This window comes from Lissotriton vulgaris, chromosome 1_1 (assembly GCF_964263255.1).
Source record: "Lissotriton vulgaris chromosome 1_1, aLisVul1.2, whole genome shotgun sequence".
In the NCBI taxonomy this organism is placed as follows: domain Eukaryota; kingdom Metazoa; phylum Chordata; class Amphibia; order Caudata; family Salamandridae; genus Lissotriton; species Lissotriton vulgaris.
In genome coordinates, this window is record NC_141685.1 from 961424138 (window position 1) to 961443058 (window position 18921).

Here is an 18921-nt window from a genome sequence, read left to right on the forward strand (position 1 = left end):
CTGGGAAACAGAATCCGTAACTTTAGTATGTGCTTTACATTTCATGACGGATATGCCTGAGGGCAGATGTATTGCTTCTAACAGTGCTTGAATGAGGGGACCGTGTTGTATCTTGGCACCATGAGAGGTCAAGAAACCTCGTTCTTGCCATAACATTCCGAAGTCGTGTACGACTCCGAACGCATAACGGGAATCGGTGTATATGTTAACATTTCTGTTCTTGGCTAGTATACAAGCTCGGGTCAGAGCGATGAGCTCCGCCGCTTGAGCAGACAGTGTGTCAATTCGATGTGTTTCTTTAACTTCAGTTTCAGTGGTTACTGCATACGCGGCCACTAATTCTCCTGTACTTGTTCTCATGCATGAACCATCCACGTAAAGTGTCAGGTCCGGATTTGTCAGTGGGACATCTGTTAAGTCTCGTCGAGGCTTTGTTACTGTATCAATGATCTCTATACAATCATGCGGGGCTGGATCTGTCATAATTGTAGGTAACAATGTTGCAGGATTCAGAATGCTGCAGCGTCTGATTTCTATGTGTGGCTGGAATAGTGTCAATTCATAACCTGTCAGTCGTGCTATAGTCAAGTGTTGAGTCTGAGTTCTGTTTAAAAGAACTTCTACAGAATGTGGAACTTGTACTGTTAATTGATGTCCTAAAACAATTGAGTCGCTCTGTCTGATTGCTAGTGCTGTTGCTGCTACTGACTTCAAGCACGCAGGGAGTGCCTGGGCTACTGAATCCAATGTACTTGAAAAATAAGCGCAAGGCTTATGTGAACCTGCTTGATCTTGAGTGAGGACAGACAATGCTGTACCATCACGTTCTGTAACAAAAAGTGTAAACGGTTTGCTGTAACATGGTGTAGCTAGAACTGGTGCTTGGCATAAAGCTTTCTTTAATTCCTCAAAAGCCTGTGTATGTTCCTGAGTCCAAGGGAGGGCAGTCGAAGTCGCTGCCTCCTGTGTTGTTAACTGAATGAGTGGTTTAGCTAGAAATGCATACTGGGGAATCCATTGTCTGCAGTACGAGGTGAGGCCTATAAAGGCCCGCACTTCCTTTTGTGTCTGGGGTTGTGGCATATTTACAATTAACTGAATGCGATCGGGAGTGAGCTGTCTCCCCACTTTGGACAGCAAGTGACCCAAGTATACAACTTGCTGAACACAGAATTGTAGCTTCGAAGGAGACACCTTGTGTCCCTTGTCGGCCAGAAAATGTAAAACTGTCAGTGATGCTTGTTCACATTCGGGCTCACTTCGTGCGGTGATCAGCAGATCATCGACGTATTGCAGTAAGGCAGTGTTAACTGGCATTATGATACAATCAAGTTGTCTTTTCAGTGCTTGGCTATAGATGCAAGGGCTTTCTGTGAATCCTTGAGGTGCGCGTGAAAATTTGAAACTTCGTCCATTTAAACTGAATCCGAAGAGATATTGGCTCTCCGGGTCAATAGGTACACTGAAGAAGGCGTTCTTGAGGTCAATTACAGTAAAGAACGTTGCTTCTGAATCAATAGCAGTCAATAGGGAAGAGATGTCGGGAACCACAGGGTACTGTGGAATAATACATTTATTCAGTTCTCTTAAATCAATCACCAGCCGATATACTGGCGGTGCATTGGGATCAGTACGTTTAAGAATCGGAATGATAGGGGAATTACAGATATTGGAGTCGGTCTCTACGACCACTCCTTGGGCAATGAGCTCTTCAATGATTTCCAGTAAAGCCACTACAGCATCGGGTGGTAACTTGTATTGTCTGATTCTGGGTAGAACAACACCTGGTTTGAGTGTAACACGGTATGGTGTAATGTGCATACAACCTACGTCAGCTGGGCCTTTCGCCCATAAGTGATCCGGTACATTTCTCAATCTGATATCAAACTCTCGTAATACATAATGACCTTTAAAGTCTCTCAAGAAAAGTCTAACTCCTTCCGGAGAACAGCAGATCACAGCTCCTAGAGCCTTCAATGTTTTTATTCCTAACAGATTTTCTGGACAAGATTTCGTGAGTAACAAGTCTGTAACACGTGATAATGGACCCACAGCCAGGGGGACTGGTTTCGATACCTCATTTACAATAGGCTGTCCTGAAAAACCAAGGGAAACATTCTGTGAGCCTGAGAGGGGTGCCCCTGGGACTTCATCATGGCTGATTGTGGTGCGACTTGCCCCTGTGTCAATTAAAAACTTTCTGTCTTTTCCCAATACTTGACTGTGTACATAAGGACCCTCTTGATCTACAGGGATTTCAATAAGAGGCAAGCCACCCTCCCTCTCTAGGCTGTTTCATGTGTAACGTGGATAATCGGGGTAATCAGATTGGGCATACTGGTACATCTGCTGCGAGACTTGCTGAGTCGCGGCAATGGGCTGTGGCTGTGACTGTGACTGTCTTTGTGGTACCGCTACTGTCTGTGCTGCATGTGGTGAAACATGCATAGGCTGTGTATTCTGCATGGGCTGTATATTCTGTGAAGTTTGTTGCTGAGTCTGATTTTGTCTAGGTGGATGCGGTCTTTCTTTAGTCTTACCTGTGGATATATTATGTTTCAGAACTGGGCATTCGTGTACGTAGTGACCTGGCTGCTTGCAATAATTGCATGTCCCTTTAACGGGAGCTGCGGCGTGACCTGTCTGGGTCGTACCCTTTCTCTGACCGTCGGCTGGAACCGACTGGGCCACTAACATTTTCATTTTCGTGTCTTTCATGCGTTTCTGTTCCTGATCCTGTTCTTCTCTAATTCTGTTCTGATGGTATTGTAACATTTGTAACATCTGGGATGGCGTATTTGCTTGCCAAGTACTTTCAACTTTGTACACACGGTTCTTGACTAATGGCAGGGAATTCTCGACTAATTTGGATACAAAAAGATGCGGGTACGACTCGCTACTCGGCTTAAGGCCACTATTGATAATAAAACATTTCTCGAATCTTGAATAGAAGTCACTAGTATCTTCATCGTGTTTCTGTTTACAGGCCGAAATTGCGTCCCAGTCTTCCTTTCTAGTTGTCAGTAATCTGGGCAGAACCTGTACTATCAAACCTGGTAATGCTTTAGTTTTCTCCCCAAGGCCTAGCCCAGGGGTACGAAGTTTCTCCTCGTCCTCTATTTCTGTCCACACAATCTTTTTATCTCCCACCTTCCATTCTCTTTCCTTCAGCTTCTCGTATATGCCCGTGGGCAGCAGTACCTTTAACATTTTCATGATATCTTCATATGTGTAATCTCCCATCAGTAACATGTCTTTAAGTTCTCTGTGAAAACCTGCAGGGTCTTTATCGTGACACGGTACTAGTTTCTTCATTTCCAATAGTTCTAACTTAGTCAGAGGTGTGTGTACATACACACGTTTCAGGGCGTTATCAGGACCCATGACTGGGTGCACTTCTCGTAAGGGGTTCTGACTTTCAATGCCATGCAGACGCTCCATATGATACATTTTTCTTTCTGGGGGCGGAGCGGGAACGTATTCGGAGCTTAAGAATGTGTTGTATCTGTGCCGTTGTTCTAGAATTATTTGAATTAACTTGGTACTTAGGCCTCTCCATCTATCCATGAGTAGTGCTTCTAATGTGTCGTGTAAGGGACCTGGGTCAGAATGTTGATATCTGAATAACGTGAGAAGGTGCTGAATCATGTATACACCTGCTAATTTCTGCTCGTCTGGGGAAAGGTTCAGGAATGTCTGCGCTACTGTGTCATCATTGTATATGTTCGGATTGTCAGCCCATAATACAGCTGACCGGGCTAGTTCTTGTTCATCCATAGAATTTAGTACATGGTACCCCATTCGTTCTCGAAGCATTTTATCAGTCTCCTAAAACTGATGTTCGGGAGAATTCGGTTTTGTTATGCCAGAGAGGAAGACTCTCTTGCTCTCTGGACGAATGCCTTTCCTAAGGTAAGTTCCTTTACCTACATACGCTATCATGTCTGTAGTCTTTTCTGGTTCTTCGGATCCTTCCTCCTCTTCAGAGGAAGAAATTCCTATTCTTCTAATTTTCCTGTACATACTGGCTATGCAATTTTGTTTATCATGCTTTCCTTCGGCTATATTCTGACCCCACTTTGTTAGGGCATCCATTTCATCCTGTTCTGTCTCAGGCCTGTCTCGTTCTCTTATTAAGCAGTTTATGAAAAAACGTAGTATATATGCTTGAGTGTCGACTTTCTGATGTGCCATGGCTTCCTTAATACTTTCAGGATTTTCCCCAGTTCGGACAAAATGATATATCCTATCTAGGTGCTGTTTCATTCCTGAGAATAACACTAGGTAATCTGTAGCATGTCGTAAACGTAGCGATGCCATCAACATCCTATCGTCTTTACCGGGTACTGGATCGTATCTGCAAACTTGAAGCGGTTCTTTGAGTATGTCGAGACGGGGTGATTGGAATGAAAAAGGCTTCTGCATGTCCCTAAGGTTTAATCTGTGTGTTGCTGGCGGGGTCTGGTAACCCCTGGTCGCACCTCCTGAGGCGGAGGCTTGAGCATTATCTCTCTGTGGAGTCTGTATCTGTACTTGAACTTGTCTTTTAGGATGATCTTGCGCAAGCGGATTCGGTATCTTAACCTTAGGTGAGGGAAGTGGTGGAGGTGGAGGAACGACTGGCTGTCGGTCAGGGGGAACTTGTTGCGGTAATGGCGGGGTGCGGTCTGGAGGCGTGTTGCCATCTCCGTCACCGCCAGTGGGCGGGACGAGGGCCCGTGTATTGGTGTAAGCGGGTGCTACATCATTTAGATAGGAATTCAGAAAGATGTCTTTAGTAGTCCTGTGGTTTACTTTAATTGGAACCAATGGTGGTGGCAGATTTTTCGGCATTTCTGAAGTGGCCTCAGGCGTACCTTCGGCAACTAAGTACATACCATTTACAAGATTGTTTCGTGCGCGGTCTACTTGTTCTGATTTTACTCGAATCCCTTCAGTAACTAATTCGTTTTCTCGGGCTTTATCTGATTCTTCTCTATGTCTGTCTTCTCTATGGAGTGCTTTTTCAGCACGTTTGTGTGATTCTTTACGCCAAAATTCTATGGCGTCTTTCTGAGATTGTCTGGCTTTCTTTTTCCATAATGCTTCTTCTACCTTCATGATGCACTCGGCATCCCATGTTCCGGTAACAGGCCATCTGTGTCTTTCGTCTAGATGCTTAGTATAATCGGCCCATAAATCTAGATACAATATGGCATCTATGCCATGTTTCTGATACATGAAGTTTCCAGGAGTGTCCCTAGGGGGAATAGGAATTTCTTCCTCTAGTATCCCTTTTCTAGTTCCTATCTGTTTCAACTTATTGAAAAACGGCATCTTGTTTACTTAGTACTGAATGCTCAATCCTTGCTACTTAATTCTAGACACAACTAGTTACACAAGAACACAATAATGCACATTAGAAACAGTCACTCATACCACGACATTAAACACATCAAAAAGACATTTGAAACATATATGACTACCCCCTATACTGGATGTACTGCTAAACAGCACAGATACACTGCTCAGAACAGTGCAAGAACTACGATAACTGATATACTGCTAAACAGTACAGATACACTGTCTAAAACAGTGCAGACCGAATTTGTGTACCCAAACCCGTCTAGATACGTCCCAGCAATGGTACTCACCGGGAAGCACGGAAAACAGAAGGCCTCGGAAAACTCGACTGGACTGGACCGGACTCGACTCGGCTCGGCACGTTGATACTTCGGAAAACTGGTGGGCCTCTTGACACCTCGGACCTTGCTTTTTTCGACTAGGCTCTGGTCGGGATCCTCCGCACTCCTCACCGCCTCGTCTGGGTGCTGATTGCAGTCTTCGTCGCCTCCGTGGGCCAGAGGGAGATACAGGAAATCCTGCCAGTACGCGTAGTTTCCGTCTAACTGATGGCAGGGGACAGAGCTTGCAACGCACCAACCGGCGCGTGAGGTGGGGGAGGGGTCCCTATTCGGGCGCCAAAATAATGTGGTAAATATTTGATTTACCGTCCTAATTTCTATGCAGGTAAGTACTTAATCAATAATAACTCAATCGGAAAGAAAAAGGCAGAGTCCGTGGTGTTAGAGTTCTTAGGGGTTTTATTCCTTAAAAAGGAATGGTCATGACCGGATATCTTGTTCCTGCCACCACTGGGGTGCAGGAAGGGATAGAGCAATATTTTATTGACAATACATAGCTTATATACTTGAGTTACATTATAGAAACCAATACAGTAGGCGTAACAGCTGAGAGAAACAAGATAAAACACACACGTGGTAATGATACGTAATTAGAAGGCGTGAACTAGGCGTGAACATAAAGGTGTGTGCTAGAAACGTCATAAGTAGGTGTCATAAGTGGGTGGCAACAAAAAGCAGAATCTTGCAATGTCAGCAGAAATCTGAGGCCTAGATGCGCGCGCAGCTACATGACGTGTGATTGACGTGAAACTGGAGGGTGCAGGGGACTTGACATTTACAATGGCGGAAAGAGACAGAAGTCTGGCATGTCAGATCAACTCGTACCTCTATCATATCTGATATCTGATGTTTGGGAACCATACTATCTGGGCAGAAAGGTCTCTGGGGCAGAAGCTATTCTATACTGACTGTGAGTGCGTGTATAAGCGTCTAAGTGTCTGCATGAGGAGCGTGGGGGCATGGGCCTGCCATGGTAACAGAGGTTATGAATTATTTGCACGGAGACAGTAAGGCCGGGCCCTTCGCTCTGCAGCTGGGGGAATGTTTACTTAAGCTAGTAGGCAGGAATGCATTTTCGGAGAGTGGAACAGATAACTCGAAGGTTGAATTCAGTCTTGGCAGGCAGCAGGCTGAGCTAAACGCGGTGAGCCGCACAGGGAGTAAGGCAGAGGTCACGGGTACAGAGACAGTCTGGGCTGAGGCTCTCAGAGTCAGAAAGCAGAAAAAGGCTCGATGGCAGATTTCAGGGCCTGCTTCGCCCGAGCTGAAAAAACGTGTAAAGCTCACCACAAAAAGACGTTGGCATGGCATACTTAGGAACGGGCTATTCAACCCATTCTGGGTGGTCTGAAAGAGGACATGTTAACGTTGGACGCAAATGTATTTGCGTCTTCATAGCTGGCACAGGAGGGAAGTTACATGCACTTTAGACTCGTACATGGAGACGGTGGGGTACACGATAGGGAACATAACTTGACCAAAAATTTATATTTCCTCATTCCCTCCTTGTTCCCTACGGACCCTTCATGATATCTCGATCCTCATGAATCGATCAGTCTGTTCTTGTAACATCATTTGCTCGTCTCTCTTCCGTTGTCGGTTTGAGAGAAAACTGGAATGTTCAATGCACGATGTGGCGCACAGTCCACAAATCGCTGGCCCACACTGTAGGCACAGGCAACAACTGAATACTATGACAAGGGCAATGCCTAGGAAGGATAGGATCTTCCATCCCCAAGCGGTTAACGTTGTCCAGAACCAACCGGACCAAGTCCAGGGGCCTGGATTCTGATGTATCGAACTTGCAATCTTATGAAGACGTGTAATAGCTTTGTAGACAGTTGGCGCGTTTTCTGGAATGAAAACACAGCAACTTGACCCGATGACCTTACAGGCTCCACCTCTATCTGCCAAGATGACGTCAATAACAAGACGATTCTGAAGAACAACAATCCGCATAGCAGACTGTTCCTCTGTTAAGTTACCTAGAGCGGAGGCAGTTTCATTTACTACTGCTTCGAGTGTTCTGGTTAATCTACGTATTAATTTACTGTTTTGGACGGGGCCTGTGAAGAAAAAGAATCCCTTGTTGAAATCTGTGTATTGCTCCCATGCCGTTTCGGTATAGTCGACAATCGGGAGATCCCTTCTGAGTCTACTCTTTACTAGATTTGTATTTCTGTGATAATCAGGAGGGGCTAGGAAAACAGGTGGCAGAAGGAAGGCAATGTAACAGGTACCATCCCAATCTGGGGGTAAGCGTATGTATGCGGTATGGCCACAAACAAAGTAGGAATGACGAGTAGCTTTAAAGGAAGACTTGCCATGATCACTGAAGTCGACCACGGTAGTACATTTACTATGACCTAAGTGTACTGAACCCTTCTTTCTGACACATAAGTCACCTGTGACTGGTAGTACTGACATAGCAGGGAGAACTGGTGCGGCTTCCGATTCAACAGTGAGAATCATAAGGTTAATTGTATAATTACCTAATCCATACACTTCATTTTCTAGATCAGTTCCTACTCTAGTGGGGAGTCCCTTTTTGTCAGGGTAACAGGCATTAAGCAGAACTAAGTTCAAGTTTCCCCAAACCCAGTTCCCTTTAAAAACAGCAACATCAGAATCTAAGGAATTGATTATTCTAAACCATGCACCACAGGAGCCATTATGAGTGAACGGGTACGGAAAGAGGGGCAGAACTCCCTTGTATTTCTGGTAGGGAGGGAGTCGGCCACATATCCAACAGTTTGTAGCATTGTTAGTCTGATGGGAATGGTGTAACATACTAATGAATGTGTTGTTGCGCAGCGCGAGTCTGTAAGAAAGTTCATGGGGAGGCAATTCGCTAAAAGAATGTTCAGCAGAAACATTGAAAGCAGATTGTTCACGTTTGAAGATAGGGTAGTATATGGGAAGCAATATGCTAGCAACAATAATCAGGAAACTTAAAAAGAACATAATCAATAAAGTCACTATACAGTGACTACGGAGTGATTTACAATATGCACGTTTCTTGAATTGTCTCTCTCTCTCTCTATCTCGATCTAGGGGATACATGTCAGAAACTATTTAACCGATTCACCTAGGGGAGGACTTAAACAATTAAACTGTCTGACTTGCTAGATCGAAGCTTCAGTTTGTACTCCTCTTGGGGAGTTTTCTCTCGTTCGGGAACCTTAAAGTCACTAGTTTCGATACAGTCTTTGGAGGGGGTGGACGAGTCTGGGTCTGGTTTCAGTTCGTTGCACTTTTTAATATGACTCGTATGGATCCACCCCTTTCTGCCTTCCACCTTGATCGCGGTCTTCGTAGTAAGAAGGACGGTCTTCGGCTCTTTCCAGCGGGGCTCCAGCGGACTTTTCCTGTCGAAGTTCCTAATCAGGACAATGTCTCCTGGTCGGACATCGTGTGGCTTTACATCAGTGTTGTCAGGGAAGGCTGCAGCAACCTGTGAACGACATGATTGGAGTGCAGACATCAAGGAGGCAAGGTAATCTGTCAGCATATTACAATCGACATCAGTAATTTTCTTAGGCATGGGCGTCCCCCACATATTCGGTGGTCTACCAAAGACCACTTCGTACGGGGATAGTCCTGATCTCGAATGGGCAACCATTCTCATGTAGAATAATGCAACTGGCAGGGCGACTATCCAGTCGACCCCTTTCTCTTTACAAACTTTAAAACACACACGTGGTAATGATACGTAATTAGAAGGCGTGAACTAGGCGTGAACATAAAGGTGTGTGCTAGAAACGTCATAAGTAGGTGTCATAAGTGGGTGGCAACAAAAAGCAGAATCTTGCAATGTCAGCAGAAATCTGAGGCCTAGATGCGCGCGCAGCTACATGACGTGTGATTGACGTGAAACTGGAGGGTGCAGGGGACTTGACATTTACAATGGCGGAAAGAGACAGAAGTCTGGCATGTCAGATCAACTCGTACCTCTATCATATCTGATATCTGATGTTTGGGAACCATACTATCTGGGCGGAAAGGTCTCTGGGGCAGAAGCTATTCTATACTGACTGTGAGTGCGTGTATAAGCGTCTAAGTGTCTGCATGAGGAGCGTGGGGGCATGGGCCTGCCATGGTAACAGAGGTTATGAATTATTTGCACGGAGACAGTAAGGCCGGGCCCTTCGCTCTGCAGCTGGGGGAATGTTTACTTAAGCTAGTAGGCAGGAATGCATTTTCGGAGAGTGGAACAGATAACTCGAAGGTTGAATTCAGTCTTGGCAGGCAGCAGGCTGAGCTAAACGCGGTGAGCCGCACAGGGAGTAAGGCAGAGGTCACGGGTACAGAGACAGTCTGGGCTGAGGCTCTCAGAGTCAGAAAGCAGAAAAAGGCTCGATGGCAGATTTCAGGGCCTGCTTCGCCCGAGCTGAAAAAACGTGTAAAGCACACCACAAAAAGACGTTGGCATGGCATACTTAGGAACGGGCTATTCAACCCATTCTGGGTGGTCTGAAAGAGGACATGTTAACGTTGGATGCAAATGTATTTGCGTCTTCATAGCTGGCACAGGAGGGAAGTTACATGCACTTTAGACTCGTACATGGAGACGGTGGGGTACACGATAGGGAACATAACTTGACCAAAAATGTATATTTCCTCATTCCCTCCTTGTTCCCTACGGACCCTTCATGATATCTCGATCCTCATGAATCGATCAGTCTGTTCTTGTAACATCATTTGCTCGTCTCTCTTCCGTTGTCGGTTTGAGAGAAAACTGGAATGTTCAATGCACGATGTGGCGCACAGTCCACAAATCGCTGGCCCACACTGTAGGCACAGGCAACAACTGAATACTATGACAAGGGCAATGCCTAGGAAGGATAGGATCTTCCATCCCCAAGCGGTTAACGTTGTCCAGAACCAACCGGACCAAGTCCAGGGGCCTGGATTCTGATGTATCGAACTTGCAATCTTATGAAGACGTGTAATAGCTTTGTAGACAGTTGGCGCGTTTTCTGGAATGAAAACACAGCAACTTGACCCGATGACCTTACAGGCTCCACCTCTATCTGCCAAGATGACGTCAATAACAAGACGATTCTGAAGAACAACAATCCGCATAGCAGACTGTTCCTCTGTTAAGTTACCTAGAGCGGAGGCAGTTTCATTTACTACTGCTTCGAGTGTTCTGGTTAATCTACGTATTAATTTACTGTTTTGGACGGGGCCTGTGAAGAAAAAGAATCCCTTGTTGAAATTTGTGTATTGCTCCCATGCCGTTTCGGTATAGTCGACAATCGGGAGATCCCTTCTGAGTCTACTCTTTACTAGATTTGTATTTCTGTGATAATCAGGAGGGGCTAGGAAAACAGGTGGCAGAAGGAAGGCAATGTAACAGGTACCATCCCAATCTGGGGGTAAGCGTATGTATGCGGTATGGCCACAAACAAAGTAGGAATGACGAGTAGCTTTAAAGGAAGACTTGCCATGATCACTGAAGTCGACCACGGTAGTACATTTACTATGACCTAAGTGTACTGAACCCTTCTTTCTGACACATAAGTCACCTGTGACTGGTAGTACTGACATAGCAGGGAGAACTGGTGCGGCTTCCGATTCAACAGTGAGAATCATAAGGTTAATTGTATAATTACCTAATCCATACACTTCATTTTCTACATCAGTTCCTACTCTAGTGGGGAGTCCCTTTTTGTCAGGGTAACAGGCATTAAGCAGAACTAAGTTCAAGTTTCCCCAAACCCAGTTCCCTTTAAAAACAGCAACATCAGAATCTAAGGAATTGATTATTCTAAACCATGCACCACAGGAGCCATTATGAGTGAACGGGTACGGAAAGAGGGGCAGAACTCCCTTGTATTTCTGGTAGGGAGGGAGTCGGCCACATATCCAACAGTTTGTAGCATTGTTAGTCTGATGGGAATGGTGTAACATACTAATGAATGTGTTGTTGCGCAGCGCGAGTCTGTAAGAAAGTTCATGGGGAGGCAATTCGCTAAAAGAATGTTCAGCAGAAACATTGAAAGCAGATTGTTCACGTTTGAAGTTAGGGTAGTATATGGGAAGCAATATGCTAGCAACAATAATCAGGAAACTTAAAAAGAACATAATCAATAAAGTCACTATACAGTGACTACGGAGTGATTTACAATATGCACGTTTCTTGAATTGTCTCTCTCTCTCTCTATCTCGATCTAGGGGATACATGTCAGAAACTATTTAACCGATTCACCTAGGGGAGGACTTAAACAATTAAACTGTCTGACTTGCTAGATCGAAGCTTCAGTTTGTACTCCTCTTGGGGAGTTTTCTCTCGATCGGGAACCTTAAAGTCACTAGTTTCGATACAGTCTTTGGAGAGGGTGGACGAGTCTGGGTCTGGTTTCAGTTCGTTGCACTTTTTAATATGACTCGTATGGATCCACCCCTTTCTGCCTTCCACCTTGATCGCGGTCTTCGTAGTAAGAAGGACGGTCTTCGGCTCTTTCCAGCGGGGCTCCAGCGGACTTTTCCTGTCGAAGTTCCTAATCAGGACAATGTCTCCTGGTCGGACATCGTGTGGCTTTACATCAGTGTTGTCAGGGAAGGCTGCAGCAACCTGTGAACGACATGATTGGAGTGCAGACATCAAGGAGGCAAGGTAATCTGTCAGCATATTACAATCGACATCAGTAATTTTCTTAGGCATGGGCGTCCCCCACATATTCGGTGGTCTACCAAAGACCACTTCGTACGGGGATAGTCCTGATCTCGAATGGGCAACCATTCTCATGTAGAATAATGCAACTGGCAGGGCGACTATCCAGTCGACCCCTTTCTCTTTACAAACTTTAAAACACACACGTGGTAATGATACGTAATTAGAAGGCGTGAACTAGGCGTGAACATAAAGGTGTGTGCTAGAAACGTCATAAGTAGGTGTCATAAGTGGGTGGCAACAAAAAGCAGAATCTTGCAATGTCAGCAGAAATCTGAGGCCTAGATGCGCGCGCAGCTACATGACGTGTGATTGACGTGAAACTGGAGGGTGCAGGGGACTTGACATTTACAATGGCGGAAAGAGACAGAAGTCTGGCATGTCAGATCAACTCGTACCTCTATCATATCTGATATCTGATGTTTGGGAACCATACTATCTGGGCGGAAAGGTCTCTGGGGCAGAAGCTATTCTATACTGACTGTGAGTGCGTGTATAAGCGTCTAAGTGTCTGCATGAGGAGCGTGGGGGCATGGGCCTGCCATGGTAACAGAGGTTATGAATTATTTGCACGGAGACAGTAAGGCCGGGCCCTTCGCTCTGCAGCTGGGGGAATGTTTACTTAAGCTAGTAGGCAGGAATGCATTTTCGGAGAGTGGAACAGATAACTCGAAGGTTGAATTCAGTCTTGGCAGGCAGCAGGCTGAGCTAAACGCGGTGAGCCGCACAGGGAGTAAGGCAGAGGTCACGGGTACAGAGACAGTCTGGGCTGAGGCTCTCAGAGTCAGAAAGCAGAAAAAGGCTCGATGGCAGATTTCAGGGCCTGCTTCGCCCGAGCTGAAAAAACGTGTAAAGCACACCACAAAAAGACGTTGGCATGGCATACTTAGGAACGGGCTATTCAACCCATTCTGGGTGGTCTGAAAGAGGACATGTTAACGTTGGACGCAAATGTATTTGCGTCTTCATAGCTGGCACAGGAGGGAAGTTACATGCACTTTAGACTCGTACATGGAGACGGTGGGGTACACGATAGGGAACATAACTTGACCAAAAATTTATATTTCCTCAACTCTTAGCATAATACAACATTCTAATTAATTTCCTCACTTTATTATGATGCACTGCTAGCATCCTAAAATGATGAAAAACACTCTGGCATACTCTCCTGGAAAGACAAGTGAATGACCATGCAAACCTGTCACTTCTCTCACTCTGCAAGGATCTAATTCTTGCAACAACTTCATTTTCTGCTTCAAACTTTTCTTATTAAATGTCCGTACAAAATCACAAAGCAAATCGATTGAATCCTGTCGCACACTGCAAATACTACTACACTTCCAGGTGTACACAGGACCCTTAGGACGTCTTCCTAAAACCTCATTACCTAACACCTCTTCTGTCTCTGTTGTTACAAGTTTTTCTTTTTCAACTGGACATCCATCTTTCACTTCATAAGCTCGACCACTGGTGTCAACTGCATGCACCAAATCATTATCCTGGAAATAACTCTCCTCATTAAAAAATGCCTCAGAACTTGAACTATGCATCCAGTCTCCTGCGAAAACATCACAAAAATTACTACGATTAATTATTCTCTTCCATCTACTATTAGTTTTGAAATCATAAATTACCTTGTTTACCTTCCTAATTCTGTTGACTATCAAAATAAATAACTTTCGTTTAATTTCAAATGCTTGATCAATAACTTTCTCAACTTTTTTTTCTCTTATAAAAAACCACTTTCTGTTGACCTTTGTTAATATTTTTTAACAAATTGCCAATTATCCTGTTGCGGAACATTCGTTTACGAATGTCCCTAAACTGTTCTTTCCTTCTGCTATCATGCACAGAGTTATCTCTTGCTCTAGCAGTAACATTTTTGATTGGCCCTTCCTTTCCGTTTAAATTGCTTCTCTTTTTCTGGACTGAAACATTTTCTGTAGAAATACTTTTTTTACTACAAATTTTTCTTATGAATGTTTACTGTGGTCTTACCCGGTGCTTTCTTGGTGACTTGACAAGTTTTTTTTGTAGAGGACTGCTGCAGTAATTGATGGACCTGCTGTCTTTGACGTCTTGTAGCCTTTCTAATTCGATTCTTAGTTGGCATTTTCAAATTTTGAAATAATCTGCAGTTGAATCTGTGCTAAAATATAATAAAAAATGGTATTAATCACTATTACCAAACAGTAAATCAATAACAGTCATCAAAAACTTAACACCCTGCTTGTTATTTTAACATAGAATAATTTTTAGTGCATTGGCAAATTTAGAAATCACAAATAGTAGCAATTGCTAATTGTTTTACCTGTGTTGTTTTATAAGTGAATCTGAACTAATTTTACGAGCATATTTGATTATTTTAATAAAGGCACTACACACATACTATTTTTGAACTATTGTTTAATTTTAAATGAAATGGTTTACATTTTTACTACATAGGCTCAAGCAGATCAGCTTCCCACCCTATATCATACAATTCTGACAAATCAGCATTCTCATCATATTCTTCATCATCCTCAGGATTTAAATGATCTAAAGGATCTACTTCCACTGACGTTTCAATGACAAGTTCAACGATAAGATCGAGATCAACTGATTGCTCATTATCACTCATGCTTGATGTTGTCGTTATCTTTAAAAAAAGAGAACAACAATGAGATGTTGGAGACTAAGACACAAATCTCAGAGGCTAGAATAGTAAAATTGTTTAACAAGAGAATCATATTGCAGCTATTATTTAGCCATGTCCAGCGATGCTGAAGAGGTGAGGCCTATGTCTAAGTCTTCAGTAAACCGGACTCATCTCTTCTTAACCTAGGATAAGCCTAACCGACTCTGTGTCCCCTACACATACTTAAATGTATAGGGACAGATTTATATTAACTGACACATCCCCAGGAATGCACCAGTTAATGTGCACCACTGCTCTGCTACTCATGGTGTGGCACATTTACATTGTGGAACACCATTGAATAAAAACAGCACAGATGCGTCACGCATTGGTGCCGCAAAAGCAACACATTGCACAAGTCACGTCGTAAACACGACATGTCTACTGCAATGCACAGGAGGAAGCCACACATTGCATGGTGCTTCACTCCTTATGCCTGTTTCAAACAGTCATAAGGATTTGATTCAGGAATGCTATAAAGCTGACTCAGTGAAATCTTCTAAATTTCACTGTGTTACTTTTACAGGGCTTTCATGCAAATGAATGCCCACCCTGCAACAAAACACCTATATGAAACCTGACGCAAATTTCATGTGGCACAGGACTTTACAGCATGACACATCTGTCTAGATGCATCAAGTTGAAAATATGTCGCCACATAGCAAATCTTTTGCACCACCGCTGCAGAGTACAGAGGAGATAATACATGTGAAGGCCTACCAATGAAGTAAGTCATGTCCACTTGACTCTTGAACAAAGGCCAGACTTCTTTTGTGTCCGTGGACAGACCTAAACTTCAATTGCACAATGTTATTCATAAACTTAGGAAACACAGGTGATGTAATTGAAAAATGTGGAGTTTCTTTTCCTCATTGCACAATCACATCACCTTTGTTTCCTCAGTGACTTAAAATGCCCCAAGACACATGAAAGTGTTTTTTAAAGCCTTTGCACCATTTTTGGATCACTTTTAACATGGCTATGTAAGTCAAATAATCAAAATCTAAATTTGCCAAGCACAGATGGAAGCATATTTACAAGGAACGTGCACCACGGGGAAAGGTCTTAAATTAAAATGGGAAAAATAACATAAGAGACACTTAAATGCCTTATAAATATGCCCCAAACAACCTATGAAGCTCTAGCAGTACATATCCAGAAATGTAATTGATTTAAAAAAAACGTTTTTAAACACAACATATATAAATCAATTGTATACCTACATTCAAGCGGAAATGACTTAAAATGTCCTTAAGACACATGAAAGGGGTTTTTGATTGCCCTTGCACCATTTTTTGGGACACTTTTAACATGGCTATGTAACTCAGAGAATCAAAATCTAAATTTGCCAAGCACAGGTGGGAGCATATTTACAAGGAACTTGCCCCACGGAGAAAGCTCTTCAATTAAAATGGGAAAAATAACATCAGAGACACTCAAATGCCTTATAAAGAAGCAGACACCATTTTTTCCTTGTGATAAATTTTAAAAGCATTCCTTTTCCTCAAAAACGATTTTCAAGTAATAATTTGAAAACACTGCACAGCTCCTATGTACAAAGACACCCTGACAGTGCTAATACTTCACATTATTTTCAATTACAATTTCTCAAAGAAACAAAATCTATTTGTAAAACACTTTAGACAAAGCAACATTTTAAAAACACAGCTTTCTTCATAATTGTGTCCTTAAAGCATACTATAGTCTATCTAAATTAAATAAATCTTTTCTCACCTTAGCAAATTCTTTATGAGTTTCAAAACAGTCTCAGAAATACACCAAATTGTCTTCAGCAGAACAAAGAGTATGCACTCCAGAGGCTGCAGCTATAGAAAGCACAGAAATGCAGATATTCATTACACATATCTCTCATGTTAGCCAATCAAAACTCTTCCCTCACTTTTTTCAAATCAAAACCCTTCCCCCCTCTGCCCTCTCTGCCTTTTTTGCATAGCAACCACCTCCTGAAAGACCTCTGATGTTTGCAAGTTCACACAACAATGTTTCAATTGAACTCTGAACTCTCAGTGCACCTGCGTATCCAGTGCAATCTTTCATTAAATGTTTTTTCCTTGACCATTCAAATTACATCTTTCAAAGAACACATCCATGCACCCTAACTTTCTGTTTTCAGAAATGGAAATCCACCAATCACTGCTAGTGAATCATTAGCACTGAAACTCCACAGTTTTTTTTTCTTTACAAACTCCTACTGTTTCATTTGCCATTTCATTACCACACTTCATCTGACTGCAGCAGAAACTTCTCTCACCATGTTTACTGTCTGGATTGTTGGACATAGTTACATCTACTGGGCTCAAAGGTATGCTGAGAACAGAAATTTACCTAACCTCAATTTACAAGATGTGGAAATTAAGTGGTTTGGCCTCAGAGGATTAAAATGTCACCAATTGATACCATTGGTAAAAACCTTTATGCATTTGCCAAAACCTGACCTGTTAATTGTGCACTGTGGAGGTAATGATTTGGGCACTTTGACTGGGGTAGGTCTGGAAATGCTTTTAAAGGACACCTTTGAGCAATTAATGGCACTTTTTCCTCAAACTGCCTTGGTATATTCAAATATATGCCAAAGACAGAAATGGAGGTGGTCGAACCAATTTTGTCCACAAATTGAGAAGTCGAGGAAGCATGTAAACAAATCTGTTTCAGCGTACATGAGAGACCATGGAATGGGCTCCATGTACAACAATAACTTGCGTTACTGCATGCAAGATATCTACAGAGGAGATGGAGTTCACTTCTCAGATGAAGGCAACAGAATTTTCATTTTGAATTTAAGACTATGCATTGGTACCTACTTATAAGTACCTAAATGTACCATAAACCCAAAAGCTCTTCTCAGAGCTACCCTACATCTGATCACTCACAATTATTATTTTACTCTAACTTTTTACACTAATTTTCAACAAACTACGCTCCCCGGAGCGCTACCCGGTACGCGAACCAGAAGCTAACCGCGCGAAATTTGTAAAAAAAATGTTTTTTTTCCCGCACATATGGGCCTCCTCAGCCACCCTCAGAAAACCTAGGGGGTCAAGATACGTCTACCGTGCCCCCTTCTACCCATTCTCAACATTATTTGCCCTCCATATTGTATCTTAATTCGACTGAAACACAAAATGGTGGACTCCCGTAACGCTGCTGGTTCGCGAACCGGGACGCTCCCCGGGAAGCGCTCCATTAAAAAAGGTGGGAAAGTAATTTACAGAAAAACGACTGGAAACACTTTCACCAAATATAGATTAGCTCATACTACATACCAATCCCTACCATTTTCATAAATTTGTTTGGAATTACATTTAGCCATTTAGCCTGTAGACCTCTCTAAATACCCTGAGGTAAATTACTTCACAAAACACATCTGAAGTGTTGGAATTGACAACCAATGAAAATGTTACTTTCATTTTCAATTTTTTTTACCTGACATTTGATTGGTTATGTACCTGAATATATATAAAGAAAGAGAGGGAAACACAGCCATTTTCACTACTACTTCCTGAACTACATTTCAAGAACATTTTCACCTCCCTGTAAAGTAAATTGATAATTTGTAAGGGGCACTTTAAATTAATTTGTAAAAACGTTTTTTGATAATTATTTACTGTCCCCCTGCTATAGTTATAGCTACAGATAGGCTCCTCTGTTATATTTATTGATTGACTTACGCTTCTATGCTATAATTATGAATTTACTTACTTTAACTTCACTGTTTAAAAAACAGAACTACCTGTCTGAACTTAAACCCAACAGTGCCCTAACTCTTCTAATATAATTATTTTTTTATGCAATTTACAGCAAAAAAATGGAAGGGGAGCACGAAAATATCAATGTTTCCTTCGACATTACATCTGAAGAGA